The 23,908-nt window shown below is 49.4% G+C and overlaps 1 long non-coding RNA gene across 1 annotated transcript; it reads left to right on the top strand.

Annotated features, from left to right (window-relative positions):
* The first annotated feature begins 115 nt into the window (after positions 1-115).
* On the top strand, positions 116-2,076 carry LOC132521579 (uncharacterized). The gene is made up of 2 exons (XR_009540920.1): positions 116-275; positions 1,345-2,076. It is a non-coding gene; the product is annotated as an uncharacterized LOC132521579 (long non-coding RNA).
* The last annotated feature ends 21,832 nt before the right edge of the window (positions 2,077-23,908 follow it).

The raw sequence follows: 23,908 nt of genomic DNA, 5'->3' as shown, positions 1-23,908 counted from the left end.
GTTGTGATGTACGTCACGACGTGGAGGGCCAATGAGGACCCGGGGGTGGGGCGTTCCTGTACGTGTGGACGAGGTGGGGGCCGGACTTCCGGAGCCGTCCTCCTGGGATTCCCGTCGGCCCGGGGGTAGGCCCTCGCCCGAAGGACCCGAGAGCTGAGTGGGGTGGTCCTGGAGGATTCTCGGCTGGGGCTCCCCTGGCGGCAGGGCCGCGTGGTCTCGGAGGATGTGGCCTGTGCTTCTCCCAGGAGGAGTGGCCCGGCGCCTGCTGCGTGGAGGTTGGACGTGGGGGAACTTGGCACCTGCGGCCCCGGGTGGTCGGTGTGGCGTAGAGCGGGAGGCACCGGCCGAGCGGGGCGCTTTTGTAAGCGCATCTCAGATCAGCACGCCCCTCGCAGGTCTGTCTGCTTGGGCGCGTTCCCTAAGATGTGTGGCCCAGGCTGGAAAGACGAGTTGCTCCTGGCTGAGCACCGGGGAGCCGCCGCGGGCAGAAGCTGCAGTGAGGAGGCGTGGGGGAGAGGCTTCGGCCTCAGCGCTCCCGGCCCCAAAGCAGCCCAGCCGAGAGAAACCCAGCAGAGGCGGGCAGGGTAGAGCCTCGTGGCGGGGCACTGTGGATCCACGTGTCAGAGAAGCCCTTAGTGTGCGGGGAGGACGGGTCCAGCGCCGGCCTCCTCCAGCACCAGGACGGGGAAGGCCGGCAGGAGCGCCGCGGGCTGGGAGGCCGCTCACCCCGGACTGTACGGCAAGTGGGAGGGAGCCTACGGCTGCCATACCGGGGCAGGTCTGAGTGCAGGTAACCCCCGCCTCTTTCAACGGCGGAGAATCCACGCTGGAGAAGAGCCTTATGAGTGCAGCCGCCGTGGGAAGGATGCATTCAGCGAAGGATACGCTCTTGTTTGGCACCAGGTTCACAGCAGAAAGGCCTGGGACTTCCCTGGCGGTCCGGTGGTTAGGACTCCGCGCTTCCACTGCAGGGGGCACGGGTTCGATCCCTGGTCGGGGAACTAAGATCCCCGCAAGCCAAAGGGCGCAGCACCGCCCCCGCCCTCCCCCCCCAAAAAAAAGCCTGATGAGTGCAGTAACATCAGAGAACCTTTAGCGACATCTCTAAGCTCAGTCGGCCTCAGAAAGTTTATACCAGAGAAAATCCCTTTGAGTGAAAGCGTTTTGCCAAAGGTGTGCTCTGATTACACTGGAAGTTCACCGCCCAGAAAAGTGTTAGGAGTGCAGCAAACGTGGGAAAACCTCCTGCCAAAACGTCAGTCTTGTGCTGCATGGAAGTCTGTTGAGTATGTCCAGTGTGAAAAAGCGTTAAGCTGCAGGTCCAACCCCATTCACCCCTCGCAGGTTCACCCTCGAGGAAGACCTCATGGATGCAGAGATGGGGGAAGGCCTTCCACCCAAGAGGCTTCTTCATTTAGCAGCAGAGTTCGCGGTAGAGAGGCCTATGAGTGCAGCCGATGTGAGAAAACCTTCAGTCAAGGGCCTCACCTCGTAAAGCATCACGAAGTTCATGCTGGGGAAATGCCTTAAGCGTGCAGGGAACGTGCTCTCTCCCCGTTCAGCGGAACAGGACGCGTGCCAGAGACGAGGTGAGGGAGCCTCTGTGAGGATGCCCTTGGCTGGAAGTAGAGCTTCGTAGGGTCAAACGGGATATTCCTGATGAGTGCTAGGTGTGTGGGGAGCTTTCGGGTGCTCTCACCTGCCCCGGGGCCCTTGCCAGAGTTCTCTCGCTGGCAGGGCCCATGACAGAAGCCATCTCACCACTCTGCCAGCTGGGAGGGACTCGTCACCTGTGCTCGTTCCAGTCCCTGGAGGGACCCATGAGCAGCCTGGGCCTGTTGATGGGCCTCGTCTCCTTCCTGACTAGTGAGGGCGTGGGTGTGACCCAGCATTGGCTAGGAGGACCTCAGCTGGGTCCTTTCTGTGGCTCTCAGGGATGGTTTACCCTTTTTCAGGGACCTTGTTGGCCTCATGTGACTCTCGATGGATTTGTCCAGCTTCCAAGTCAGACTTCCAAGGGAACTGCCTGCCTCCCATTAGTCTGCTGGGTGTGGAAATAAAGGCCTTGTAACTGAAGCCATCTTGAATCTGGGGATTTCGGCTTACTGTGTAGGGTGAGTTGAGAACAGGATTGGGGTCTGCCAGCATTAAGAGGGCGGTGGGGAAGGGGAGAGAAGATGACAGGGAAAAACTCTGTCCCCTTTTGGCTTAGTTTGTATTGCTGCCCAGGACCTTCGGGGAATGAGTGAAGCTCAGTGGGCTGAATCCCATGGGCTGGAAAGCAGGATTATTTTGGACACAGAGATCACCCTGAGGACGGGTGGTTGGTGTGACAGCCCCAGTGCATCTCAGAGCCGTATGAGTTTGGTCCCTTGTATCCAGGGGGTGTCTCACATTCCCCAGCACTGCAGAGGGGAAGCTTTTTCCCAGCACCTGTCTAGGAGCCTCGTCTCCTGAAGTTAAGAACCTGGTAGGCATGTGTCATCGACCATAAGACCCACAGGGGCCGTGTAGGAGCCATAATTAGTGCAGAAACACTAGGCGTAATAGTAGGGAACAGGGGAGTCTGTGGCAAAGTTAGGGGGCAGTGTGCCCCTTTTAAACACACATTCATAAGTGTGCTGGTAACTCTGGCTCTGAAAAATGAGTGTACAGAAATTCTCCAGGCCTCCAGACGCGTGTCTCTCCAAGCTTACCATCAGCAAATAACCTAAAGGTTCTGTAGTGGTTGCACCTGCTCCAGGGTTGAGAGGTTCACTGGGTTACCCTGGGCTGCTGGACCGAGGCTGGTGGGCAGGAAACCACCTGTTGGCGTGCCGGAGAGATTCGCTGGGAAGCTGCTTGCACGGGGTTCCGTTGAACCTGGTGGGACACTGGCGGGAGCAGGCTGGACTCCCGGGGAAAGCTGGGAGGCTGCCTGTGGGGAAGTTGAAGTTTCAGGGAAGCCTGTTGGGATACCTGAGGAGCTCACCCGGGAAGCTGCCTGCTGGGTGCCGCTGACACTGCAGCAGGTATGCTCCACCGGTGTCGCGTATACCAGCCAGGTGCCTAGGGGGTTAGAAAGAAGGGAAGCACTGTGGAACTACGAAGAGAAACCCCCCTCTTTCCAGCATCCCTCCAGCACCCTCTCCTGACCAGCTTAACATCGTTCCAGTTCCAGCATCACAGCTGAGCAGTGGAGCTGGGATTTGGGAAGGCTTGGGGGAGGAGTCTCAGACCCAGCCTCCCCTGCAGTCAGGGGGTCTGGCCTGTGAATTGACTTGAGTCTGAGAACCAGGTGAGAGGCAGTTCCTAGCCACAGTTGGGACTCAAGTCAGGATTTTGGCTCTTGGGCCTAAAGGTTTTTTGTTTTTTTTCCCCCCGTTTTATAGATCAGTCAGTACTCTTAGGAGCACTGTGTTCAGTGAACCACTGTTAGAGACCCCTGGGGACCAAGGTGTTCTGATTGCGGGTACACGTCTGCTGTCTCTCTCGGTGGATGCACCCCCCTTGCCTTTGGTGGTCGATTCCTGCCGTTTGGCCTCTGCTCCTCTGGAATCCCATCATCTCCACTGAAATTGGGGAGCCCACCTCAGCGGCAGCATCCCCACCACCATGCGTGCCGTCAAGGAGAACAATCCCGAAGCCTTCCAAGCACGTGAGCCCCTCTTACTAAGGGGTTTCTCGGTGCCCTAGTGAAAGGAACGTCTTCCGGGTCTTCCGGAAATCCGTAGTTGGGAGGTAGGTGTGCAGGTCACACGGGATGAATCCAGTCCAACATTCCTATCTCCCTAGGCCTTTGGATTCCCTCCTCCATGCCAGGGAAGCTCTGGCATCTCACCCTAGCTAAATGTAGGCCATTTCTGAGGATAAGTCTCAGTCAGATATGTTGTTTAGAAACAGCTCCAGCTGCTCAAATGAGTGCATTAAATCTGAACTCTAGTCCCTTTACCATCATCCATAAATTTGGCCTGATCTAGTGTTATGTCCCACCCTCTGTGCTCTAACACCCTTAGAATCCACTGCACATGTGTTTCCCATGTTTCTGGTATACGTTAGAAAAGGCTTGCTCATTTTCTAGGTGGGTTAGCTAGTCTTCCCGGAGCATTGTGTGTTCCTGTCCCACTGGAGCATGCTGTGCTTTGACCTTAGTCACGTGACTGGTGGCAACAGGGGGTAGTTGTGCTGGGTCTTGAGAATAGCTGTCCCTTTTCAAGGCGTCTCCCCTTGGCAAGGGTGTCACCGGATTTTCAAGCAAAGGAAGACGCCACGGACAGACGACCTCTACTGGTGAGGGAGGCTTAGAACAACTTGGGGTTTTAGGCTGGTCAGTTTCCCTGGCTCTAACCAAGTGTCCCCACCCCAGTTTCATGTTCCCACCTTTTCTCAGTCAGTGCCTGACGTTCCCTTGAGATACTGGTGAGACTGAATCTAGCCGTTCACAAGCAATACAATGAACAGAATGACTGCAAAAAAAGAAAAAGGTTCTTTACTGAAGTATTCTGGTTCTCACTATTACTTGTCCTGAGAGTTAAGTCACCATGACTTGTCATTTTCTCTCTGTGTGCACTCCAGTGCACTCGAAGCTCCATCCCGTACCGTACCGCCTGTAGCCATCTTTAATACCATTAAAAAAAAGAAAAAGGTTCAGTAGCCACAGGTGCTCCAAGTCACTTGCTTCAGTCAGCACTTTGTCACAAGCAACCAAAGGCGATGGCTCGATTAATTCTGATACTGGTGCATGCGGGCGTGCCACGGATTACTAGCTTCCCGTTTCCCAGTGGCAATGAGCTCAACACTGCTTAAGCTCGAAATCACAACAGATCAATTCCCAGATCCCACTTTGCAAGTCCATCTCCTGTGATCACTCCCGGTACCAGTTCTGAATCAGTCAGGGTCCAGTCCAGCATACGGTAACCACACAATAATATGAGCAAGGAAGGTTTGAGATAAGAATTATTAACTATTTCCAGGGAGAAAAAAGAGCATTCGAAGGAATACCCCAAGGGAGAGTACCCACGGAAGGAACAAATGTGGAAGGCAGGGAGCCCTCCCCAAGGCTGGATTGACACCTGTTGGAGATGGTGGTGTTTTAACTCAACAGACAGATGGCAGAAAAGTTCGCAGGGTTGATCTGGGCCAGAGTTGGTCCGTGTGACTGATGGGCAAGAGCTCTGAGCTAGTGGAAGGCGGGACCCCCCCTATCCCCAGCGCCCCCCTCCCCCGCACTGGGGTGCCTACGTGATTCACCTGGAAGCTGCCCTGGGGGAGGGAGGTGCTGTCAACTTGGCTTAGAAGCCTGCTGGGTCGTGGCTGGGCTTGCCGGTGAGCTGCTGAGAAGCCCTCCAGGGAGTGCCCTTGAACCCTCTGGAAACTGCTTACAGGGCTGCCCCTGAGCTCCCCACCAGGAAGCCACCTCAGGTGCCCTGAAGCTTACTGGGAGACGAGCTCCTGGGTGCACAGCGCTCCAGCCAAGCACCCGGGGAGCCAGGAGGAAGGAAGGCGCCCAGAGCCAGGAGGAGAAACTTGCTCCTCCAGTGCCCCTCCAGCTCCCTCTAGCGACAGAGCCTGACGTTGCGCCAGCTGCAAGGAAGACGTGGTCTGGACCAGAAGCAGGACAGTGGGAAGTGGGGTCAGGGCTGAGAGGCCACGCGTTTACCACCGGCACAACCAAAGTCATGTTATGACGCTAGCACACCCTCGATGGCAAAACCCAGCAAAGGCAGCAGGAAGAAAAGAATACTGGTCTGTGTCACGTGTGCATGGATGCAAAACGCTAAAGAAAACTCAGAAAACTGGATTTAGCAATATATAAACTGTAATGCATTAAGACCACCTTGGGTTTATATTGGTGTCCGCTGGCTCTCTAACTGCGAAGCACCCAGCTGTGACCAGGTGACCTCATCAGTGGAATGCTGCCTCCAGGCTAAGGCTTTTAGGAAGAGAGCACGTGGGCCTCCTCCCCATCTCTTTCCCCTTCTGCTTTCCCGGTGCAGATGATGACCGGCCCCTTGGGGATGGAGGAGTTACAAGGTGGTGGCCTGTGAAGAGCTTCCTGCCAATCCAGCTACCATCCTGGCTAAACAGGTGATAAACTTCTCATGTTTTGAGCTAGTGCCCACTTCGGCATAGGTATGTATGTGTATGTGTGTGTTTTAGCCTTACCTAGCCATATTTATAAGTTACATAGTTCACTATATTTACAGCTTATTAAGGGATAAAAATGATATGATCATGTTAACAGATGAAGAAAAAGTGTTTAATAAAAAACCCCTGGCAACTAGGAGTGGAAGGGAATGTCTTTGTTCTGACACAGGTTATTTATAAAAAAACCCCACAGCAAGCATTATAACTAATGGTGAAAAATTTAAAGCTTTACTTTTGAGTTGGGTCCACTAAGGCAATTAGCAACCAAACAAAATAAGTGATATAAGAATTAGAAAGGTGAAAACAGAACTTATTTGACAATGTAAGTGTAGAAAATCCAAAATTACTCACAGGTACATTTTTAGATTAATAAGGAAGTTTTTAAAGTTGTTGAATACATAATCACCTATAAAACCAGTTGCATTCTGTGCACCAAAACCACAAAATTAGAAATTAAGACTTAAAAAGGTGCAATTTACAATGGCATAAAAATCAAGTACACAGGAATATGTATAACAAAAGACATGTAAGAAAACTTTGGGAAACATGAGAGAAGAACCAAATAAGGAGGCTATATAAAAGATGTCAAATTTCTGCACATTGACCTGTAGGTTTAATGCAATCCAGATAAAGATCCTTACATGTTTCTTTTTGAATTTGAAAAGACAGTTCTAATAATTATATGCCAACCTAAAAGGATGAAGCTAGTCAACAGGTTCTGGAAGAAAATGGAGATGCTGAGAGATCTTGCTCTACCAGATTTCAAGACTTAGTATAAAGCTAAAGAGAGAGAATGGGGTTATGTACAAGGGGAGACAAATGGCCGGAACAAAGAACCAGAAATAGATCAATGTGTTTGTGCTTGATTTATGGTGAAACAGACACTGCAGAACAACGGGAAAAATGGTCTGTTGAATAATAATGTTGGGACAATGGGGATCCACAGTCTCACACACACACACACACACACACACACACACACACACACACACACACGAAAATGGATCTCCACATTTCACCATAATAAAAAGTCAATTCCAGGTGCATTTATTGATAGACACGAGAAAGGCAAAAAAAAAAACAAAACTGCAGATAAAATAGGGAAATCTTCATGATCTCAGAGTCTTAAAAAGACACAAAATTCGTAAGCCACAAAGAAAAGATTGATAAATTAATCTGCATTAAAATGAAGACGTTCTGTTCATCAAAAGACACTATAAAGTGAATGAAAGACATCACTAAGTGGGAGAAGATATTTGGGATGAGACAAAGATCTTACATCTAGAATTAAGTAAATAATTTTCTACAAATCAATAAGAAAAGAAGACTGATAACCAAATAGAAAAGACCTGAACAGGAACTTCATAAAAGAGGAAATCCAAACGGCCAACAGACACACGAAAAGTGTTCCACTTCAGTAGTAATCATGGAAATGCAAGTGAAAACCGCAGTGGGACTCCAGTACATACCTAACAGATGGGCAGAAAGTCAGGAGTTGTCACTGTTGGTGGAAATGTAAAATGGCACTGGCCCTTTGGAGAACAGTGTGGTAGTTTCTTAAAAAGTGAAACATACACCTACCGTAGGACCCAGCTATTCCACTCCTAGGGATTTACCCCAAAGAAATGAAAACATTTGTCCATACAAAGGCTTATATACAAATATTCGTATTTATTCATAATAGTCCCAAATTGGAAAGATCTCTGTATCTATCAAGGAGAGGAGATAAACCGTGGTACACCCATATAATGGAGTACTACTCAGCATAGAAAGGAACGGACTAGTGTTACTGCAACAACATGAACCGTGAAAGCACGCTCAGTGAGAGAAGCCAGACACAAAAGGCCGCATGTTGTATGAGTCCCTTTATATAAAATTTTAGAAAATGCAAACTCTAGTGACAGAAAGCCGCCCAGGCTTGCCTGGCGTGGGGCGGTGGAGCGGCGCAGGACAGGGGGGGTCACCAAGGGGCTTGTGGCTGTGCTCACCGCCTGGAGTGTGGCGACGGGGGGCCCGTGTGTCAGCTGAATCCATCTGTGCACTCCAAATGTGTGTAGTTTACTGTTAAGTCGGTTTATCCCTCGGTAGAGCTGTTAAAACCAAACCCCTTGTATTCAGTCAACAAGAAGAAAAGCCACACAATCCTGGGCCTTCGGCATGATTGGAAAACAGAGTAGTTCAAACTGCCAATTGCTTTTAAGTAAAACCCCACAAGTGTCCAGTGAACCTATTTCTCAAGTTCTGACTGCTGCCCCTGGGGGGTGTTCTGGCTTGCGGGGGGTCCAGGAGGGGTTCCAAGTCCTCCACTTCTAGCTCCATCTGCTGTGGCCGAGGAGCGAGGCCGTCTCCACTGGGCGCGGTTCTCCTGGGTGTGCAGACGTTTCACTCCCTGTATCTCCACCTGTGGCCTCCCCGCCTCCCCCTCGCTGTTTGTGCCCCTGCCCCTCTCGGGCCTCTGCGTACCACAGCGTACCACAGTCCCTTGATGCTGGCCATACCCTGACACCTTCAGGTGGTCCATGCAGGACCCTGAAACGCCCTTGGCCTCTTAGGATGAGGGCTCTGTCGCGCGTGGGGCCGAGGTGTGTTTGGGGCACTGGGATGGGACTGGTGTCCCAGGAGGAGGGAAGTGGCTTTTTGAGAGTGTGCAGTCATGAGATTCTGTGGGTTCAGAATGGCTGGGCTGCTGGGGCAGAGGAGCAGGGGCTGAAGCGGGACGGAGCGTGAGAGAGCGTGCCGAGGAGATGAGTTTAGATTTTAGCCTGCAGACCCATGTTTCTCAGCGTGTGCCTTTGGGGGCCCCTCCAAGAAACACCAAAGAGGGCTGGCAAATTCATAAAGAAAACCAGTGAGCCGGCATTGATTGCATTCCTTTCACACGTTTGAAGTGTGTGGTAGACCATGGTCTTCACAGGCGTCCCGGTCTTAACGGATCGTATCCCGAAGGTTTCACAGGGCTGCATAGCAAGGCTTGTGTTACTTCCGGGGGCTACCATCTGGGCAACAGAGTGCAGTTTTTCTGGGCTTCGTATTTTCATGAAACTTACCAATTATTGTTTATGCTTAAGTTTTCATGTTAAAAATTCTTTGTTGTGTTGTGATAGCCAGAATAATGGCTCTCCCAAAATGTCCGTGCTCTAATCCCTGAAACCTGTGAATATGTTACCTAGTAGGGCAGAAAGAACTTTGCAGATGGCCTTAAATTACGGATCTTGCCATGGGGAGATTATCCTGGATTTTCCTCTTATAAGAGGGAGGCAGGAGGGTCAAGGTGGAGCTGAGATGACAAAGCAGAGGCTGGGGTGATGCACCCATGAGCCAAAGAAAGTGAGCCACCTCGAGAAGCTGGAAAAGGAAGGCAGGGTTCCTGGCCCTTCTTGCCTGGGAGAACTCAAAGGGTTAACTCAGAGCTTCTGTATCAAATGTTTTTAGTTGATACATGATGGGATGTGGAAGAATCTCTGTCCCAAGGCCACGTCATCGAATAGTTTGCTTTCGGCTTGGATTTAGCCTTGATGTGCAGACTGTGAGTCAGCCAGAGACGTGTACTCAGAACATGTCTGAGGGGGGACAATTGGAACTTCTGGTCCTGTTTATTATTGAAAATTTATGCTCCAGGAGGATGGGAGATGTGCTGAAAAAGGTATGTGGGGACCCGTGCTGACAGCAAGTGGCGAGGAGGGCGCTGCTGCGTGGATGGGGGGCCACACTGCCTCCACGCCGGCTTTGTTTGGAGCGGGCAGCCGGCCCTGATGTTGGCCAGGAACTGCGGTGAGCACGTCTCCTGTGTGCTGCAGGCGGGCTTGCAAGGCTGTGTCCTGCACATCGATGTACACAAAGGTCCAGGGCAAGGTGCTTGTGGGTATAAACACATGTACTGATGACACGAGTAAAGCCTATTCCGTGGTTTCAAGTGGCTTATCCTTGGGCCAAGGACAGAGGGCAGATGATTTAAGGGGCTTTTTTACATGCATCAGGGACGTGACCCCACTGTGAGCGTTGGGGAATGGCGGCCCCAGCACGAGGACACTGGCTTTGACCCTCCTGGTCGGAGAAGGCCCTGGCTCAGTCTGGCTTTCTCCACAAGCGCTGAGACTCAGGGAGGAGGGGGCGTGGCCTGCCGTGGTCACGCCCCCCCCACCACGTGGCGCCAGGGACTGAGCCAGGGCCTCAGCTCTGCATATCTGTTTGTACCTGGATGTCGGTCGCAGTGCCTTTCCGGCCAAAAAAGAGGCCGTTCTTTGGGGAAGTAAGTTGCGGTAGCAACTGGTGTTTTCTGGGGAAACCAGTGCCCTTTGTTCTGAAGGGGCCGCCCATTCATTTTCTGTGTATCCTTGGCCCCTCCTACAGGGCCTGGCTTCTGGTAGGTGCCTCATAAACGCCGGTGAATGATGTATTTCAGCAAAAGTGAAATCATTTTGTGGATTGAAATAGCTTCCGGAGAGCCCCTTGCTGAGACCCTGACGTGCAGGCCGTCTGGCCCCAGGTGACCGTGCACCAGTGGGTCCCCTGAGGCTCCCTCTCCCCCGGATCTCCTATCTGGGGTGTCTGGCTTCACGGCCAGCAGCCCTGGGGAGGGGCGTTGGAAACTGCATTTATGATTTTGAAATCCAAAAGTGATATCCATACTGTTTCAGAAGGAGCGTAAACCATGCTGTGGTGGGTTGTGGGTTCGAGGGCGGCTCTAGAGCACCGAAGGGCCCAGGACATGGGAGAGCTTGAGTTTCACGGCCTATAAAACCCAGATGGGGTGCTAACCTGGTGACGCAGTGGTTGAGAATCCGCCTGTCAATGCAGGGGACACAGATTCGAGCCCTGGTCCGGGAAGTTCCCACATGCCGCGGAGCAACTAAGCCTGTGCGCCACAACTACTGAGCCTGTGCTCTACAGCCCACGCACCACAGCTACTGAGCCCGCGTGCCACAACTACTGAAGCCCGTGAGCCCTAGAGCCCATGATCCACAACAAGAGAAGCCACCGCAATGAGAAGCCCGCACACCATGACGAAGAGTAGCCCCCACTTGCCGCAACTAGAGAAAGCCTGCGCACAGTAAGGAAGACCCAACGCAGCCAAAAATAAATAAATAAATACATAAATTTATTAAAAAAAAAAAAAAACCCAGATGGAATTCCAGGTGTGCGAGATAAAACCACACTTAGTGTGCAAGTAATGGCCAGGGTGGGCAACTTGAGGACAGACCTCAAAAAGCCTGGTGGACCAGCGTTGCCAATTTCAGCTCGCTCCCACCTCCCCCAGCCGTTGCTATGGCAATGCAGGGAAGACCCCCAGGCCCATGCCCGGCACATGGCAGGGTTCAGAGAACGTTGTGGAAGGGAAGAATCTTTTGAACAGGACTTGGGTGGGTGTACCTTTACCCCTTGCATCACCTCCTGCCCCCCTTCTCCCCTTCCATCTTGTTCCCCGTGGCTGACCCTGGCGGCTCCTGCACCAGCTGGGAGAGCATCCCACCTCCTGTCTGCTCTGCTCCATCCTCCCCCACAGCTGGAAGGAGCTTTCCGAATGTGGCTCCGCCTCCCACCTGCCCATGTAAATTTCGTTATCTCCAGCTCTGATGTGGCCCCGCTGCCGCCACCCCCACCTCCTGGTCACATGGAGCCGCTTCGTTCCCCCCCACCACCCCCAACATGCCATGCTCCTTCTCACAAGCTGTGCTGGAAGCCCTCTTGGGGCTGCCCCCGCCCCAAGATGCCACTTCTGCTGGGAGGCCTTCCCTTCTTTCCCTGCTAAAACAGTGCTCCCCAAGGCCTGTGACCTCACCCCTAAACATTTGTCGTAAGGGTCTGAGTACAGGCTTTGGTCTTCACGTCTGCTCCGTGAATGTGTGTAGATCAGGGCTGGGGGCATGTGCTCAGGGAGTCTGCGTTATACAACCCCCCACCACAGCTGGCCTCTGCAGGGTGGTAGCTCTAAAGCTTTTCGTTTCTTCTGTAGGGTCCCTGGGAGCAGATAAGTTTTACCCTTATGAATTAAAACTTAACCCCCAAACTTCCTCATCTGTGGAAATGGGACACTTCTGAGAAGGACTTTATTTATTGTTTAATATGTGCCGACACGAGATGGTGGGTCCCTGGGCAGGTTCTTGCTGAGAGAGGATGAGGTTCCAGGAGAGTTGTTTTTCTGTTCTGTAGACGCTGATGATTTAAGCCCTATAGGGTTGCCAGGCGATACGGGATGCCCTGTTAAATCTGAATTTCAGATAAACAGCAACTAATTTTTAGTGTAACTGTGTCCCATGTAATATTTAAATTTAACTGGACACCCCATATTTTTATTTGCTAGATCTGGCAATTCTATTTGGACGAAACTTGGGGATAAAGTTAAAGTCTTTATGAGTATGTAATTCTGTCAGTGGGAAATCTGACCTATAAATAGGGATGGTGAGTATTTTGAGAAGCAAACAAAGTAATCAGAGAGACACTGTTTTTAATTTATGAAACCTGAATAAAACTCTTCTAAATTAGCTTCAAAAAAATTTAAAAAGTATCAGCTAATTTCCCAGGCACTCACCATCCATGCCTCTGATAATGATAACCATTGAAAAGGCCTGAAAAAGCATGAATGTTTAACAGAATATTTTCCTAAAGCCTGATGTGTTGTATTTACCTATATTTTTACCTTTTGTTCTTGTTCAGTTTTCCCTCCTGATGTTCCAAGATCCTTCTTTTACCATTTCCTTTCCATTTCAAGATCTTCTTTAGTCATTCTTTAGGGCAGATCTGCTGGTGACAAATTCTCTTAGTTTTCCTTCATCTGAGAATGTCTTGGTTCCTCCTTCATTTCTGAAAGGTATTTTCACTGACACTTTTGTTCAGCACCTGACAAATATCATCCCACCTCCTTGTGGCCTCTGTGGTTGCTGATGAGAAATCGTGTCATTGAAGTTATTTTTCTCATTTAGGTAACATGTTTCTCTCTTGCTGCCTTCAAGATTTTTCTTTGTCCTTAGTTTTCAGAAATTTCATTATGATGTGTTTTGGTGCAGAGTTCTTTGGGTTTATCCTTTTTGGTCCTTGTTTAGCTTCTTGAATCTGTAGGCTTGTTGTTTTTTGCCAAATTTGGGAAAATTTCAGCCATTGTCTCCTTGAGGATTTGTCAGTCCCCCCTTCTTTCCAGGTCTCTGATGACATGAATGTTGCATCTTTCATTATAGTCCCACAGGCCCCTCAGGCTCTGTTATTATTATATTTTTTTAGTATTTTTTTCCTCTTGTTAAGATTGGTAATTTCTGTTGTTCCCCCAGTTATTTCCTCTGCCTTCTCTATTCTGCTGTGGAGCCATCCAGTGAGTGAAAGAAAAAAAAAACCCTCAAAACTTTGGTTATTATACTATTCAGTTCTAAAATTTCCATTTGTTTCTTTTTCATATCTTCTGTTTATTTGCTGAGGCGTCCATTTGTTCATTTATTTCCAGTGTATTTATAGTTCCTTGTTTAAGCATGGTTACGATGGCTGCTTTAAAATCCTTGTCAGATAATAATTCCAGCACATGTGTCATCTTGGTGTTGGCATCTGTTGACTATCTTTTCTCATTCAAGTTGAGATTTCCTTGGTATGACTCGTGATTTTCAGTTGTATCCCAGACATTTTAGGTATTCAGGATTTTATTTAAATCTGTTTTAGCAGGCAACCTCTGCCACCTTGTCCCTGGGAGAAGGGAGTGTGGCCTTGTTACTGTCAGATGGGGTGGAAATCCGGGTTCCCCTCTTGGCCTCTGCTGACACTGTGGGGGATGGAGAGAATGCCCCCCTGGAACCACAGGGGTGTGGGGTGGCAGGGTGGTTACCTTGTTACCACTGGGCAGTGGTGAAAGTCTTGGCTCTGCACTAGACCTCTGCTGACACCGGAGGAGCAGGGGGAAGAGGTGTAGTGCAGAGGATGTGTGTGGAGGATGTGTGTGTGCTAATTTCCTTTAGACTAAGTCTATGTCATAGCTCATCAGCCATCTCAGGGGAAGCCCTAAACCCAGGGTCGCCTTGTCACTGATACTTAAAAGCACCTTAGATTTCAAGCATTATCTTAATCTTCATAGAAAATGAAATGGAAAACAAAAGCAGTAGCTTTACAGAGCCAGGATGTCAAGCAGAGACTGCTGGGGGCTGGTCACAGTGTCTGAGCCCTGTATGGTCTTCATGTTGAAGGAGATGAACACACCTGCCCTAAAGCGAGTCTTCCTACGGACAGAGAACCTGCAGGAAGGGCTTTGGGGCTGTGCGTCTGGGGCCAAGTGGGACTCCAGTCTTGGGAAGGTCATCTACGCTCTGGGTCCTGCTTTTCTCATTTGTAAATCAGGAAGAGGGGCTGTCTCTGCTGAATGACTCTAAGCATCTTTGGCGTTCCCCATTCTCGTCTGTGATGGCAAAAGTCAAAGTTACGGAAGGCTCACAGAAGTGGGGAAATTGAATTTACTCTGGCAGTTAGAACATGGGGAGCTTAGGAGATTGAATCCAGTTTTCGTGAGTAACGGAACAGCATGAAATCGTGGGGATCACAGCACTTCACAGGGTCACTTCACATGTCTGGTTTGACTCTAGAAACAATTAGCATTTTTCCCCAAAGGCCCTTAAAGTCTAAATCGGTGTGTCGTCCAGCTGTGACACTGGCCTGTCATGGGGCATCTTGGGGATGGGAGGTGGCCTGGGTAGGGCTTGTACCTGGCCCTCCGGGCTGGGCCCTGACCCTGTCCTGCACAGTTGCAGAGAGGATGCAGCGTTCCCGAGGGGTTTCACAGACCCAGAGCTGGTGCCCAGCAGTCAGATGCTCTCGGGCAACTCTCTCCTCTGTCTAACATGACAAAAGCCCAGGAAAGAAAGTGCCTCATCGATGGAAGGAGAAAGTGCAAATTGGTGTTGGATGGAAGGAGGGTTTTCAGGTACTTTGGGCAGAGGAGCCTTTGTGTCCTTTCTCCTGAATGAGAAAGTTAAGAAACAAAGAGCCGTCCGTGGGAAGCAGGAGTGAGTGCTGCCCTGATGAAAGAGATGGGGCGCTGAGCAGGGCCCGTCACCCACCTGTCCCGGGGGGGCGGGGGGAGATGTGCGGGGACGGGCCCAGTGCCGCCCGGATTCCCAGGGTGGCTGTGCTGTCACAGCCAGAGCTGGTCTGTTTGGGGTTTGTGATCAATCCTTCACTGAATTCAGCAGGTACATTGTACCTAGTGCAGAGCTACGGCTTCTAGAGCCCCAGGGACAGTCGGCCCCCGGGGTACCTGTGCTCTGCTGGAGGAGCTCTGAGTGGGCACTCTGCAGGCTTTTCCTTCTGGCAAGAAAAAAGAGTTTCTCAGTCATCAATCGCCCCTCCCCCCGCCCCAGTTCATCAGAACCTCTCCAGGCTTGAATCACTCTGGCAGGGGAGCGAGGTGTGGGGAGGGGAGGGGCTTGGCGGACGGGCCAAGCAGAGTTGGGCCCGTATACAAAGAAAGACCCTGAAGAATGGCAGCCTTAGCGCCATCGCCCACTCCGTTTAACCCAGACCTCAGCCTGGGTTCCAGCAAGTTGAAGGGGGCTTTTCTCCTGAGTTTTATTGTTCAGATGTTGGTCCTTTAATATGTAATTTGGCCTGATGTAGGGCTGAGAAAATGCGTTGTCTTATTTCACCCTTGACATTTTTATTGCAGGGAATTTTCAAATCTGTGGGAAAGACTGTTCAGGCTGCTTCCTTGGGAAGTATTTAAAGGGAGACAGGTCAGCTACTGAATGCAGGGAAGGAAGAGAACAGTGGGGAAAAAGAGAGAAAGAAAAAGAGAGAAAGAAAGGAATTGAAGAGTGAGGAACCCCTATCACAGCATTCTACTTCTCTGCGTGTTCTTAGTAGCATAATTTTCCAGGTAAGGTGTACTTTCCTGATAGGCTTTTTCCCTCCATTAATCAGACGTGAACTGACGCTGGTTTCTTCAGCGGGAGGGAACTGTCCCCGGCTCTGTGACCTCGGCCGTTTCTCTTCAGTTCTCTGGGCCCGTGTCTCTTCTTGAGCACGTGTGTTGTCCACAGCTTAGGCTCACTGTAGAGGTTAAATGAGCCCGAACAAGGGGTGCTGAGGAAAGGAGCACTGTTTACTCAGGCATGCATCAGAGCCGCGTGTTTGTGTGTGTGCGTGTGGTGCACGTGCGTGTGAAAGGGCTCCCCGCACGAAGCTGCGCTTTGCAGGAATCTGATGTCAGGGAGGAGTTCGTTAGGAGAGGAGTGTGAAATAAAATTCATATTTCCTGGCAAGGCAAGAAACATTTAAACACAAAACATCTTCTCTGCCTTTTGGTCTCGCTTCTCAACCCCACTGTGCTCTGTGTGTCTGCATCATGCATGGACCAGACCTCCTCCCTTGGCAGGAATACCCACTCAGCCACAGGGAGCAGCATTCTCCCAGCATCAACACGACAGCTCCTTAGAAGATAACACTCCTTCTTGATCTTACGGGGTCAGATGACCCACCAGGATGACACTTAGATCTGGATTATGTAAACTGTCACCCATACGTCATTCGAAGTACAGCCCTGTGTCTCAGAAAACTTACGTAACTGTGCCTGGACTAACAACGGGTGGAACAGTTCTCAGAGCTTTTTGAGATGCTCTTCCCAGGTTATAATTCTCAAATTTGGCTCAAATAAAAACGTCCAGTTCTTTCTTAGATCGGCTGATTAATTCTTCGTCGACAGGAGGCCGGTCTGAGCACGGAGGGAGCGGGGAGCTTGTGCAGAGGCCTGGGCTGGAGGGGCGCCCAGCGACCTTGTTCCTCCCTCCTTCCAGCCTTGCTGCCTGCCTCCCCTCAGCCCCTCCAGTTGCAGGTGGAGACCACGGAGCACCTGCTGGGCCAGGGTAGCACTCTGCTCCTCGTCCCAAGAGCCTTGAGAAGCCCCTTCATGGCTGAAGCAGGGAAAGTCGCAGGGGCCTTGCGTCTTGAAAAGAGCACAGTGGCTGTGGGAGCCAGCCTGGACGTCCAGGGCGGGACGAGTTGGTGCTTTCCCGAGGCCAGCTTCGATGCTGGTGGCCTGGACTGCCGTGGTGGTTGGCGGGATGGTGGTGGAGGATGGAGAGAAGTGAGCAGGTCTTAGGGTTGCTGAGGAGGTAGGAGCTTCTGATCTTGGTGGCTGATTGGATAACTGTGAGGAAGAGGAAGGTACCTCCTAGATTTCTGCCGTATGCAGCCAGGTAGAGTCTTCTTATTCACTGAGATGGAAGCAACCAGACAAGGCTGGGTCTTGGAAATACCGAATTTGAGGTACCTTTGAGACGTTCCAGTGAAAAATGTGGGCTAGGTTACTTGGAAGTACTGATATGGAGCTCAGCTGAAGCCTGGCCCTGCTTTTTCACCCTTTCTTGTATCCACACCAGTTACCATGTGGCATTCCAGTTCCTCCCTTGAGAGGCAGAGTAGACTTTCCCAACCCTTGATGGGAGGCTCAGGTCTCTTTGGTTTAACACCCCCTCCAATCTTTCTCAACCCCTCATCCTCCCCCAGCTATACCCACCTTACCCTTCTCCTCCCATGCATGGTTCACCTCCTCCAAGTTTGCTGCCCCTCTTTGAGGCTCTTCAAATACATTTCCTGAAGAACAGCTCCTTGGGCGTATAGTTCCTTTCCACCTTTGGACCCATGAAAATTAAGAGAAAGTTATCTGCTTCCTAACATGCAATGGTCAGATAGGCATAAGATCATCTATCACTGTAGATATTCCTCTTTTTTTAAAAAAATAAATTTATTTGTTTTACTTATTTTTATTTTTGGCTGTGTGTGTCTTCGTTGCTGTGCGTGGGCTTGCTTTAGTTGCAGTGAGTGGGGGCTACTCTTCATTGTGGTGCGCAGGCTTCTCATAGAGGTGGCTTCTCTTGTCACGGAGCGCAGGCTCTAGGCACACGGGCTTCAGTAGTTGTGGAGTGTGGGCTCAGTAGTTGTGGCTCGCGGGCTCTAGAGTGCAGGCTCAGTAGTTGTGGTGCACGGGCTTAGTTGCTCCGCAGGATGTGGGATCTTCCTAGCCCAGGGCTCGAACCCGTGTCCCCTGCATTGGCAGGCAGATTCTTGACCACTGAGCCACCAGGGAAGCCCCGGTATTTCTCTTTAAAAATGGGGAAATGGGAGGCACAAAGGAGTCCCTGGTCCATAGCAATTCTAAGGTCCAGTTGGACACAAGTTGCAGTTCCTTGATTAGGTTTCAGGCCTGGAAATGATTCTTCATAGTGTTTGGCCTCTTGATTCCACCCTCTGAGTCATCCTTCCTTTTTTGTGAAGGATAATTCATGTTTGCAGTGGAGTGGTGTTCACGGCTTTATACCTGCCAGTAGAATTTTTGGGGTCAAACTGGCTCCTTTAATTTAGGGCTACCTCTGTCCCTTTCAGTGTAGGCTGGCAGTGTTTTTTCTAATTTAATTGTGTTCATTTTAGGCTGGCAGTGATTTTTCTAATTTAATTGTGGGTTACATGTGAATCTCATTGGGGTTTACCCCATTAGACAGAAGCTACATTCACAAATCTGTTCTAGATAAGCCTCTAAGCTTTGCTTCTCTTCCTTCTTTGGGTTTAGTTTGCTGTTCTTTGTAAATTTCTTGAGATGAAGACCTTGATAGTTGCTTTTAGCCTTTCTTTTCTTCTATGTGCACTTAAAGTGATAAAACTTCCCTCTGAGTATGGCTTTAGCTTTAGTCTCATAAATTTTGTTGTTATATTTTCATTTGCATTAATTTCAAAATTAATTTCTAATTTCCATTATTAATTCTTTTTGACTCATAGGTTATTTAAAAGAGTATTTGGAATTTAAAAATTTTCCCCAATGGTAGCTTAATTCCACTGTAGTCAGAAAACAGAGAATATGATCTGTATGTTTTTAATTCTTTGAAATTGGTGAGATTTCAACATGTTGATCAGATCTTCTGTATATTTATTGATATTTCTGGCTTCTTATTCTACCCATTCTATCCATAGATGTTTGTTAAAATGATCCATTTTGATTGCAGTTGCATCTGTTTTCACTTCTATTTGTATAGATATTTGCTTTATATATTTTAAGCCTATATTATTAGGTGCATGACAGCTGGAATTGCCATGTCTCCTTGGTGGATTGACCTTTTTATTATTATAAAATATCTCTTTATTAATGCTTGTTGCTTTTGAATTTAATTTGATAAAAGTATAACATCACTGACATTCCTTTGGTTAGTGTTTGCAATAGTATATCTTTTTAAAAAATTCTTTTACTTTCACATTCTCTGTATCCTTATATTTTAGGTGTGTCTCTTACAAGTGTCATAGAGTTGAACTTTGTATTTTTATCCAATTTGATAATTTGTCTTTTAATTGGTATATTTAAATTTACATTGTAATTACTGATATATTTGGGCTTAAATCTACCTACCACCTTGTTATTTTTTCTTTGTTCCCATGTCAAATGTTCCTTGTTCCAAATTTCTCTCAACTGATTTTCTGTATTTTTCATCTACATATTTCATTCTGTATTTAACTTCTACTGACTTGTCTTTTAATTCTTTAATTCTCTCTTCAGCTGTGTATGATCTGCTTTTAAAGTCATATACAGTTGAAGAATACAGGTTTGAACTGCACAGGTCCACTTACACACTAATTTTTTTTCACTAAATATTTATAATAGTACTACATGATCTGTGGTTGGTTGGCTCTGTGGATGTGGAACCATGGATATGGAGGACTGACTGTAAAGTTACCTAAGTGTTTATTTAGCCTGATGAATTGTCATACACACACACCTATATCTATATCTATCTCCATATCCAAACAGTTATCACCCATATCAGGACATTTAAAGTGCTTAATACCCCAGACTCTCCCTTATGTCCCTTGCATTTGATATTTCCCTCAAAGACAGCCAATTTTTTGACCGCTGTCATCATGGCATAGTTTCATCTATTTATGCGTTTCCTATAAATGGATCCCATAGTATGTACTGTTTTCTATCTGACATGTTTACTCAACATTGTGTCTGAGATACATCATGCTTTTTTGTGTAGTAATAGTTTGTTTTTTAAAAATTGCTGTGTAGCAATTCATTATATGAATATACTACATTTTTTTTGTATGTGTGGTACGCGGGCCTCTCACTGTTGTGGCCTCTCCTGTTGAGGAGTACAAGCTCTGGACGTGCAGGTTCAGCGGCCATGGCTCACGGGCCTAGCCGCTCCGTGGCATGTGGGATCTTCCCGGACCAGGGCACGAACCCATGTCCCCTGCATCGGCAGGTGGACTCTCAACCACTGCGCCACCAGGGAAGCCTGAATATACTACATTTTATTTATTCTACTGTTGACGGACACTTGAATTTTTTCACAGTATTATTCTCTTGTGACTTTTTTCTCTTGGTCCCATGTCCAGTGTGTCTAGTAATTTTTGAATGAATGTTGGACATTTTGATCATAAATTGTTGTGGCTCTGAATGATGTTATCTTCCTCCAGAGAGAGTTTACTTTTGCTTATGACAGGCAATTACATTTGGCGCAGACTGATTTAATGCAGTCGGGTAGTAAGCTGATTTGAGGCAATTTTCAGTTTTTGTAAAGTGAAGTACGTTGCTGGATCATCCATATTCATGGGTGACGCTCCTCAGTGCCTCCTGAGCTCTAGTTACTCCACAGTATAGTGAGAGTGCCCAGAGCTCGGATGGCTTTTCAGACTCTCAACTTTTGTCTTCTCCAGGGCTGGTCAGCCTCTGGGGTACTGTTTGCAAATCAGCAATCACTTTGGGGAGATAAGTGGTGCAGTGTTGGGCTCACTGCTGAGCATTTCCGTGGTCTCCTGAGCCCTCAGGTTTTGGCTCACTTGGTAGCCTTGAACCTCAGGGTTTTTTCCCCTTATCCCTGTAAGACTGATGAGACTCTGCTTAACTTCTCTCACTCGTAGTACCCACTTTCTGCTTGACTTCTTTTTTTTTTCATGAGGCAGAAAATATTTCATGTTAGGCAACAGTTCCTTCAGATGCAAGAAGCACATTGTGAAACGATACTTATAAATGAAACGCAGCCATTTAATCTTACTGCTCTATAATGAATTCCTCACCCTAGAGTAATTCGCTGTAAAAATAAATATACGTTTTCCAAATGCTTTCTCTGCTCTAGGCAGGTCTAAAATCCATTTATAATCAGAGAGCCTCTGTCTTGCCTGTTCTGATCGACAAAGCCATCTAATTTTTTGTTCAAATGACCTGTGGAACTTCTGGATACCAATCCTTTGAAGATTCAAAGTAGGCTTTCCGGTTTTTCATCAGGGAGCTGCACTTTAAAGAAGGGAAAAAAACACTCTCAGAAACCACTGTGGAAATCAGAAAGTGCACAGAACACTTGGCACTGGGCAGGATCTGGTACTGGGATGTGGTGTCTTCCCTAAGTGCTGCTCTGTGTTCAGGTGATGTGTCTGTGCCTGCTCTCCCCTCAGGGTCACTGAGTCCTCATACGTGTCACAGGGCAGGGGAGAGACAGACAGACTCTAGCTGTAGGAGTCAAGGGTACCTGTCAGGAGGCCAATAAAGAGAACCTAGGAAAAACTCATCTAAAAGCAACATGGAGTTTTTGGTCTCAGGGGTCTTCAGTACTATTTGGGGGTGGACTGTTGCTTTCTTCTGGAGGATTCATCTGAATGGGGCCTGGTAGTGTTCCTCTTCAGGGAAGTGCTCTGGCATTCTGCAGGAGATAAATCTTTGTCATGTGGCTCCGTTCTGGACATTACACAGTGTCAGGTGTCTCTGGTTCTGGCCACTAATGCCAATATAAATGTCCCAGACACTGTGACAACCAAAAGCACCCCCCCCCACCATTTCCAAACACGTGGTTCTCTGACAGGTGGTCCGCATCTGTCAGAGAACCATGCCGGGTCCTTGCACACCCATTGACCCCGGGGGAGCTAACTGTACCACTAACCTGGGAAACTAAGTGCTGGGTTAAGAGTTCAGCTGATTTACTCCACGGTATTACTGCATCAGCGTCCATTTTGTTTGGCCAAGCAGCCCGTGTGGGCCTTAAACTGACAATGGCTCCTTCATGCAAGCAGTGCTGTGTGGAGTGGCCCGCAGAGTCAGGTGCAGATGTAAAGCTCCTGAAAGGACCCCTCAACGGCCCTTGTGGACAAGTGTCCACCTGCCTCCCAGGGCCTTCCCTGTGGTGCCCCTTAGGTAAGACCCCCGTGGAGCTCACCAAAACCCCATTTTGGTTTGAAGTGAAAAATCCGGCCTTAGTCTGGGAACCTCAAAGCATTCCACCCGCAGACCCCAATAAAGACAGGCTTGTGCCCAGGTCCCGCCTTGACCTCCCCACGTGGCCCCTCCAGGTGTGCAGGTACTTCCTCCAGGGCCTGTGAGTCATAAACTTCTCTCGCAATTTCTCTTGTGGCGTTTTGCTTAACATCTGGCACCCTAGGGGTTTACTTAGCAAATGTGAATGTAACAAAATCATAGCATGTTTGGTAACTGTGGGACAGGAGGGGTCAGAACTATGTCCCCAAAGACTGTGTTTTTAAAGTTCTCTGCTCTGTATGAAATAAGGGAGGACAGTGCCTGGAAAGCAGCTTGTTCTCTCAGAGAGGTTTGTGCGTTCTTGTTTTGAACGTTGTGCCTGGGAGATCCTAAATTAAGATGGAGAAGGCTGTGGGGACATCTGTGGGTATTAACGTCACCTCTTTATGGTAACGGAGACAGTGAAAAAGAGTCAGGCCAAGCTTGGCTGGGCAGCTTGACAGGAACCTGATGTTCTACCAGCAGCATTATTGAGTCTGAAAGACGCGGAGGGCAGGAAGGTCATTGTCAGGGAGTCGTCTTGTTGGGAGTCGCAGGAAAAGATGCGTCTCTTGATCCTGCTTCCTGGGCCAGCGTCATGCGCATGTTTTTGGAGGGAGTTTTGTCTGAGAGCAGCTGGGTGGAGCCAAGGTGATGGGCAACAAAAATGATTCCATGGATCAAGTCCTCAGGGTCACAAGGTCCGGGAGCTTCGACATAGGTTGGGAATGAAGCCAAGCTTTTTCTTGACTCTTTATTTGTGGAGGCTTCCGTGGGGTCACTGAGATGAAGGGATGTGCTCGAAGACTGCGCCCATGGGTGAGGAACTGCTGGGAGACGGAGAATCTCCATCCACCGGCCTCTGGTCGTCACAATCCCTGGTGGGACTAATGTCCTGGCGCATGACCCAGGTGGGCTCTCTGGGCTCGTCGGGGGTATAAGGCGAACATATGGCCCCGGTTTTCACCCTCGTCGGGGGTATAAGGCGAACATATGGCCCCGGTTTTCACCTCCTCGATGGCCAGCGAGCTGGCATCCCTCTTCTCCTTGCCGTACCGCTGCACTGCCTCGCCGCCAGCAGCCCCCCGCTGCCCCCTTGGTGCCCGCGGCCTGGGGCTGTCTGGGCGGCCCCTGCCTACGGCCTTGGGCATGTCGTCGGCCGCCTTGTCGAGGCTCTGCGAGCTCGTGCTCTGCTTGACCTCCGCCACGATCTGGTCGATGTCCTCCTCCTGTTTGTAGCTGTCCGTGCGCGGGTAGGGCGTGAACTCGGCCTCCTTCTCGGGGCTGTCGGACTCGCCGTCGGAGCGCTTACTCCTGCTTGACTTTCCACCCTCTTAAATCCATGCTGCTTAGGAATCTCCAGATACCTGGAGGGTGGAAGCACCACTAACTTTCAGGCTCATCTCAGTCCCCTTCTTCTTGGGAGCGTTGTGTCTTATCCAGCTTTCCTTGTTATTTTGGCAGCGAGTCTGGTCTGATACAACCTGTTCTGTCATGCCAGAAGCAGATTGATGAAATAATTCCAGACCACTTGTTTTATTAGCAGCT

Source organism: Lagenorhynchus albirostris, chromosome 6 (assembly GCF_949774975.1).
Source record: "Lagenorhynchus albirostris chromosome 6, mLagAlb1.1, whole genome shotgun sequence".
Lineage (NCBI taxonomy): Eukaryota > Metazoa > Chordata > Mammalia > Artiodactyla > Delphinidae > Lagenorhynchus > Lagenorhynchus albirostris.
This window is presented reverse-complemented; position numbering and strand designations above follow the sequence as displayed.